The following is an 8,579-nucleotide window of genomic DNA, read 5'->3' as shown; positions in this document are numbered from 1 at the left end:
GCATTCATCGCCATCAAAAATTCGCCGATTCATCAGTGGCAATTTTTGCTTCTTTCCCTGCTCAACCTCACCAAACTAAGCAAGCGGGGAAAACGTCTGAAACTGCAATCATTTGTTGGGCCTAAATGACAATCCAAACACTTCCTTGTCGAAACTGAAATTTAAATGTATTTATTTATTGATTGCATACAAATTTATTTGAACAACCCTGACGTCATCGCATTCCCCTTCCAAAACTTCCCCCACACAATACAATACTTAATCATCTCAGCGCTAAACAAAGCTTCGATTTCCATCTGCCGCTTCCTTCTACCCCTAATTCATTCTAAAATTCGGTTCCTCATCCCTTGATACAATCCTCACCGATCACCAATCGAAATCAATTCGGTCCATTGTCATGATGATGATGATGCTGGAGTAGTTTCGGCTAAGGCGGCTCAACCCTAACTGCCTCCCGCCCTGTTGATTCCGCGTGATTTCTCCTTCGATTCCGCGATTGTACAATTGACGGAGTTTCGTATGTGCTGAGCTAGAAATCGTTCGACAACATCGATTGGAATAAGTTTACGGTTCGAGGCAGTGGCAGCTCCGCGACTTCTGGAGGAGAGGAAAGAGATTGTTTGTGTTTTCTCCTCGGATTTCCAGCTCGGTTGTTTAATCGATCCAAGTGGAGAGGCGTTGAGCGGCGTTTGGATTTTTGAGTGACTGAAGGATTAGAAGGCCAACAATTAGTCGGTTGATTGATAAGTATTTGCAGAGAAGAAAAAGAAGAATTTATTGAGTTTCAGTTGTACTGTTATTGTTTCCATTTTTTCAAATTTTGAAGTTGAATGCAAGGGCTTTCATTTTGTATTATTTGACGGCCTCTATTCTTGTTTGTGTTGTTTCTCTCTGGAAATAGAGGGCGAACATATACAAAGAAAGGCGATACCATAACAAAATATGGCTGTTTACTATAAATTTAAAAGTGCTAAAGATTATGATTCAGTTCCAATGGACGGCCACTTTATTTCGGTGGGACACTTGAAAGAAAAAATATTTGAATTAAAGCATTTGGGTGGTACTGATTTTGACCTCATAGTTACCAACGCCCAGACCAATGAAGGTTGGTTTTGATTCTTTGCACAATGTTTTTTTAATAAATTTTTAAATGAAACATAGGGTTTTGGTTATTTTTGCAACTCTGTTTATAAGTAGAGCACATGTTTGAGCTTTTACTTTGTGCAATATGATGATGGTAAATTTAAATGAAGACATATTTCATTGCTATCTTTCTATGGTGGCATGGGACTTGGGTCTTAGTTGTTGCCAAGCTTAGTTTTTTTGGGTTTAGACTGACGACTCTCCTGTTCAGTCACTTATGGGAAGTTGATAAAGTATGCTGATAAAGTCAGCTGTTGGGAATCTGGTTTGAAGAGGTTTTTGATCATGTTGTAGTTGATGGAGATTGGTACTTCGGAGGAAGTTGACTCATTTCGAGTGTTCTATTGCTGTTTGTTTAGTCTTGCACTCACATTGATTTATTAATTGAAAATTGTTGGAAGTTACGGAATTGATTCTGTAAAATATGAAATATATTGAGATCTTTAACGAATGTCAAGATGTTCTGTTAGTCATTAAATGAATTAGTATTCAAATGGCATCTTGGAGATTGTTGCACTATTAAACAGGTTTTAGTAGTTGTGAACTTAGCTACAGTGTATATACATACACACACATACATGCATATATACATATATATTGGAGGCTGAAGCTTGGCTGTTTTACTTGAACAATATTCAAATACAAAATCTGCAAGGAAATTGGGATTAGATCATTTTAATGCTGAATGTACTAATCATTGTAATAGTACACTGAGAACTAGTGTTGTAGTGTTGATTTGGTTATTTCAGCCTGATTTATGAAATCAGGACTGTGATGGAGATTGTGAAATACATCATGGGTTGATAGGGACTATCGTGGTGATGAGATAACTTTTGGTGGTGTTAATTCTAGTTGTACCGTTTGGTTGCGTTTTGTGGTGGTTTTCTGGGGTTTATACACATCTTATTGTTTTTTAATTTCAGAGTACCTCGACGAAGGAATGTTAATTCCCAAAAATACTTCAGTTTTAATACGCCGAGTTCCTGGAAGGCCTCGCAAGCTCATAGTTACTGCACCTGTTAGCGAGCAAGAAGAGTATTGCCTTATTCCTTTTAAGCTTTGTCAATTTTTTTGCTTGTGAGATTGAAGAATTTTGTGCAACCACCAAATGATAAACATCAATTTGTGCTCCCTGTTGATGTTTTCTAAACTTCATATGGCCAGCTTTAGTTTTGTTTTGTCATTATTTAAAAAATTCACTAATTGTGGTAGTTTTTGGAACCTTTGATTTCTCGATTTAACTCATTCGTACAGAGATGGAAGGATTTTCACACACACACACTCACAAAAAAATAAAATAATAGGGTTACACTCTTCATCTGCAGAATTTCTTAGTGCTTAGTTTGTGTATTTGAATGTGTTTTCCCGTAGGTTAAATGTTAACCATAATTCCGAAGGTGTTCAAGCTGTAAAGGACAGCTTTGCTGTAGCAGATCAGTCTTATGTGAAATATGTAAGGCTTCATTCATTAATCCTGGAATAGTTTTACCACCTTATTACTTATTAGTGTGTTACTGGGAAACCGGACATGGGAGCATTTCCTTGCTAGTTTTTTTGTGTTGCAAGTGTATGAATACTTTGTTGCTTTTTCTAGGGTGAAGATTTAGAATGGGATGAATTTGGAAATGATCTATATGCTATGCCCGAATCTACCCATGTCCCATCCAGCATCCCAGTTCAAGATGCTACTCCTGTTAGCAAAGAGGATGAGGAGAACAAGATCAAAGCTTTAATAGACACACCGGCATTAGATTGGCAGCGGTGAGGAGCTGTTCTGGCTTATCATAGATGTTCTGGGTGATATTTATTTTGGACCAATTTATGTCCTCAATTTCTGGCTACTGGAGCTTAGTTTTTGTACCTTTATCTTTTGGCAGACAACCTTCGGATGGTTTTAATGGTAGAGGTTTTGCACGAGGTGGCAGAACGCCAGGTGGACGTGGTGGTTTTGGTGATTCTCTTGTACCTTAACGTGTAACTGGAATATTTCTGCTAATATCTTCGTTGGTTGTTTAAAAATAAACATAACATCATCATTTTGTTCTTTTAATATCTTGCTTTTAGCTATTTCAGGAATTTATGTATTGATGCTTTGCCACCTTCCTATGTCTTTGTTGTCTATGACTATTTTCCTGAAACTCAATGGTCATGTTTCCAGGTCGAGGTGGATTTGAGAAGAAAACACCACCACAAGGGTACATATGTCACAGGTGCAAGGTGCCTGGTATGTTCTTTTTCTAGGAAGGTGGTTTGACTTATTTTACATTTATATATAATTAATTTAGCGACGGGTTTCTTTCCTGCAGGACACTTTATCCAGCATTGCCCTACTAATGGAGATCCCAATTTCGACATCAGAAGGGTCAAACCTGCTACGGGAATTCCAAAATCAATGTTGGTGGCCACCCCAGATGGCTCTTATGCAATGGCGAGTGGGCTTGCAGCAACATTGAAGCCAAATGAGTAAGCTGTCTTCACTAATTTTATGTGTTTTACAAGGGCCATTTTTTACTCATCAGTGATTCTTTATAGGGCTGCTTTTGAGAAAGAGATTGAGGGAATGCCATCTACAAGACCAATTGGTGATCTTCCAAGAGAGCTGCGGTGCCCCTTGTGTCAAGAAGTAATGAAAGATGCTGTCCTGACGAGCAAGTGTTGTTTGAAGAGCTTTTGTGATAAATGTAAGAATGTGCTCTATTGTCCTGATCCTGTTAATGTTATTGGCTCTTTTGCTTTTCACTTTACGCAATTTTGCATGCCGAATGAGGTTTTCTTGTCAAGTGTTTGAACAGATACCATGCTTCTCCTTTGTTTCAAGTCCTCACTTTTCCTTTTTCTTACTTCTCTGTAGGCATACGGGATTACATTATATCGAGGTCAATGTGTGAATGTGGGGCCACAAGTATTCTCGCGGATGATCTTTTGCCCAACAAGACCGTAAGAGATACCATTAATAGGATTTTGGAATCTAATAATAATAGTGGTGAAAATGGTGGGAGTGCTTTTCAAGCCCAAGGTGTGTGCCTTATTTATCTCACTTCTTCTTTGCTCTCCCTCTGTCTCTCACATACACAATGCACAGTCACAAGTGTAAGTGTGAGCATCTTTCACCTTGGATATGGAGTGTGCTATCAATGTGGTTTACTTACAACCAGCCTCCTAACTGTTTTTTTTTTACTTTTGTGTGGTTCAGACATGGAGTCAAGAAATCCACAAGCAAAGGTTCCATCCCCCACGCAGTCTGCTGCCTCAAAAGGACAGCAAGTGCCCGCACCACCACCTCAGAGGCAGGAAGTTCCTACAAATGTGGAGACTGTTGAAGAAAATAAGCCTGCTATCGTGCCCCTGAAATCAGAGAAAGGGATAGCTCTAAAAGTACCTGATGCCTCAGAAGCAACACATGACTCGAGAACAGTTAAGGAAGCAGCTTCACAAGGAAGTGCTCCTCTGCCCGATGAAGAGGTGCAGCAGAAACCAATATCTGGAGAAGCAGGTAAACAGCGTTCACATAGTTTTCTGTATGCAATATTTATGCCAAGGTTTTGACAGGGATTTTTAAGCTTTGGGGAGTGTTCCAAGCCTTGATTTGACCAAAATTCATAAAAACACTTGAAAATCATAACTAATATTATAATAAAATACAGAAACATACCAAATATATTTTAACACATAATAGTCATAAGGTTGTTAAGGCAATTTGTTTGTTCCTTAATTTAGGAGCATGAATTCTGACATATGACCTTTTCTTTGTGGTTTCACAGGCCGGGAGAAAAAGAAGAAGAAAATTTCCATGGCTCCTGGTGGTATGGCCTTGTCAAAATTTGCATGCTGCCCTTTTTTGCCTTTACTAATTTATGTACTTTGATGTATTTAATAATTCATACTATAAGTTTGGTAGCTGATCCAAGAATTCACTATTATTTGATTCGTAGAGGTGTATTTGGTCAAGCTAGAAGAAATGAATGTTTGGCTGGTTTTTTTATTGTATTGAACTTCTCTTCTTTGTTCTTGACTAAGTTTGCTCTATTCATTGTGGGCTTTGCACGGAAACAACTGATTAAGCCAGATTTATTTGTGTATGACATTCATGCTTTTCTTCTAGTTTATTGTGTATAAGGCTCTGCTGTTCTATTTGGAGCATTTCGTCGAGAATGTCAATGAAGAATTGTTTTTAACATACGGATGATTTCTTACTCTGCATCATAATATTTGTATGATCATGCTTAGTTTGCTACGAACCAAGCTGCATCCGTGCTTGCTGCATTTGAGACATGACATGAAATAAAACAGCATGAGTGCTCATGATAATGTCTGGTTATTCTGATTTAGCTGTGTGAATATCAATTTGAAATTTTGGAGTGCCCTGCAGCTCCAGAGACGCAGTGGCGAGCTGGCCCAGACCTCGTTCCTGAGAATTACATGATGAATATGGGACCTCTGCTTTTAATCCTGGCTGGAATGGCATGCATCCTGGATTTGATGGCTTTATGATGTATGGCGGTGGTCGTATGCCCTATGGGGGTTATGGCGTTAATCCTATGGACGTTCAGTTTGGGGGCTTTTTACCATATGATCCATTTGCAGGACATGGTGGTATTCTTCCATACGGCCCTCAGAGGTATGGTTTCGCTTATACATTCTGAACACGGTGTTGGCAAATTTAAGTGACTGCTGTTATTTTTACTTCCCGGTTCTTGATTATTGGGTTTGCGATTCATTTGTTTTATATGTTCCAGGGACCTTTCTGAGTTAGTGGGATACAATGCTCCCCCGCCCATCATGAGTAGAAAAGAATTTGAAGCTCGCAAATCTGATTTGACGAGGAAGCGTGAAATGGAGAGATGCGATGAAAGGTAAGCTCCCCGACACATTCCATTCTATGATATGCTACTCTTGAGCTATTTAAAGAGGAATTATTATCTTACCTAAGCTTGTTTTATTTGGCCTTTTGATATAGGGAGTTTACTAAAGATAGGGAATATGGAAGAGAAGGGAGCAGTACAGTCAATGTCTCTTCCAGATCCAAATCTGTACGTATTTTTATCGTTTGCCTAATCTTATTTCCGTATACCTGTCTTCCTACGCAGGCTGAGTTTTTCGTCGTTGAGATGTTTGTTTCTAAAACCTGCTCTAGTCTTGGAAAAAAATATAATACTAATTTCTAGTTTCCTTTGCCTAATTGATACTATCTTCCTTGTCTAACTTGGTGGATTTTTCTGGTTCAGAGATTGACCCCTCCACCTTCTGCCGCCGGCCACCACCTTCCGACTCGCCGAGACCCAGAGCTTCTTCATCCGTCTTCCAAAAAGAGGTCTGACTACGAAAACGAGGATCACCACCACCACCACCAGCGCCGCCACGAAGAAGAAACTAACCGCGAAGAGCCACACCGCGACAGGGATCACCACCGCCACCTCCACCGCTCGCAGTCCCCCTCAGAAGCAGCCGCGGACAAGAAGCATAAGGCGAGCGTCTTCTCCCGGATTAGCTTCCCAGCCGGTGGCGAATCGTCCACCAAGAAAAGAAAGCTCTCGTCGGCCGATGCCGGCTCCTCGAGTCACCGGACATCGAACGGGCAGCAGGAAGAGCACAAGGCAGCTACTGGATCAAGAAAAGGCAGTAGCGCTGTCGTCCCAGTAGATCACGACAGCAGCGACGACGAGAGGCATTTCAAGAGGCGGCCGTCAAGGTACACCTCGTCGCCTCCTCCAGCCGCCTCGGTGGAGGAGGAGCACCGCCACTCTAGGGGGTCGAGGGACCAAGATCGCGGGGTGTACAACAGCAGCAAGCGTAGATAATTGGAATGGAGACTACGTTCTGAGGAATTTTTAATTCTGTCTTTGGCTCCATGTTTGCTTCGATAATGTAATAAAAATAGTAATGATCAATGATTTATGACTGGGTTTTCAACAGTTGCCATTTAATGGCATGTTTTATAAATCATTTTTATAACACTACTCTCTCCTGCTAGCTAGTAGTACTATCTTTTTATCGCCCACTTCCTATATAATCCATAATTCTCTGTCTAATTTCTTACTTTAACTTATCAATCTAGTTTTTCTCTAACAATCTTTTTTTCCGATTTCGATGGTATCCATTAAGCAATGATGATTAGGGCTGACAGTTTTTGCCAGCTTGGCCATTTGTGCCGTATGATCTGTCAACACCACGCACAGCCATTTTAAATTTGACAATATTAGAGCATCTCCAATAAGAATAGCCCAGTCATAGTCCAGCCACAAATTCCTCCTGCCAAATCACCAGCACTAAAACTCATCCTGTCATATCATCAGGACAAGTAAAAGCCCAGCCATAATCCAGCCACAATAAACAAAATTATTAAAGACAAATAATTAACAATCACACAAAATACGGAATTAAATTTACGACACATATACGGAAAAATTCAATAATAATATTAAAATTTTAAAAAGTACATTAATTAAAAAAAGTACATTAACAAAAAAAAATACATTAATTTTAAAAAATATCCTACTCCACGCACGAGCCCCCCGCCTCACACCTCCCGCGGGTACCGTCGGAGTTTGAGACTCGCTCATCCCTGGAGTAGGCTCGTTGTTGTGCTCCATTTCGCGTTGTTGCTCTTGTACAGAAATTAAGATAGAGAGAGTACTCGTTAAAACAAGTGGTGCAAATGAAAATGACGTCCAAATCGCGTATATATAGTGTTTCGAAAATTAAATAATAATATTAAAAAATCCCGCTCGCCGATCGCTCGCCAATCTGGAGCCTGAAATGGCGGTCAGGAGATCAACGAGCGCATCACCGAGCGCTCGGGAATCGGCGTGCGCTCGCCGTTTTTCTCGCCGATTTAGCGCTCGCCGGCTGCAATGGTTCGGCGAGCGGACCGGCGAGCGCCAAGAATCGGCTAGCCGGTGCTCTCGCCGCTATTGGAGATGCTCTTAGATCCATTTGAATTTTCCTTATATCACTACTCCCTCCGTCCTCAAAGAATATACACTTTGGATTCGGCATGTGTTTTAATACAAATGGTAAAATAAGAGAGAGGTAGAGAGAAAAAGTAATTAAAGTATTGTTAGTGGGGAATGAGTCCCACCTCATTAGAGAGAAAAAAAAGGTTTCTAAATTGAAAAGTGCATATTTTTGTAGAACTGACTAAAAAGGAAAAGGTGTATATTCTTGTGGGACGGAGGGAGTATAATACAAATGTATAATATGATCCATCTTGATAGATGTCAAATTTATGCATATCTTTAATATTAGAGTGAACTACATAAATGGTACTTGATCTTTCATTTTTGCACATAAATGGTACCTAGTCTTTATTTTATACTCCCATCGTCCCAAGATAAGCGACTCACACTCCTTTTTGGGACGTCCCAAGATAAGTGAGTCATTTACTTTTTTGTCATTCTCTCTCTTACTTTTTGCTCTCTACTTTATTAACTCTCTTA

General features: G+C 40.0%; 1 pseudogene; it reads left to right on the top strand.

Annotated features, from left to right (window-relative positions):
* The first annotated feature begins 218 nt into the window (after nucleotides 1–218).
* On the top strand, nucleotides 219–7,097 carry LOC121784533 (annotated as a pseudogene).
* The last annotated feature ends 1,482 nt before the right edge of the window (nucleotides 7,098–8,579 follow it).

Source organism: Salvia splendens, chromosome 21 (genome assembly GCF_004379255.2).
Source record: "Salvia splendens isolate huo1 chromosome 21, SspV2, whole genome shotgun sequence".
Lineage (NCBI taxonomy): Eukaryota > Viridiplantae > Streptophyta > Magnoliopsida > Lamiales > Lamiaceae > Salvia > Salvia splendens.
Note: the sequence above shows the minus strand (reverse complement) of the source record. Positions and strands in the feature narration are given on the sequence as shown.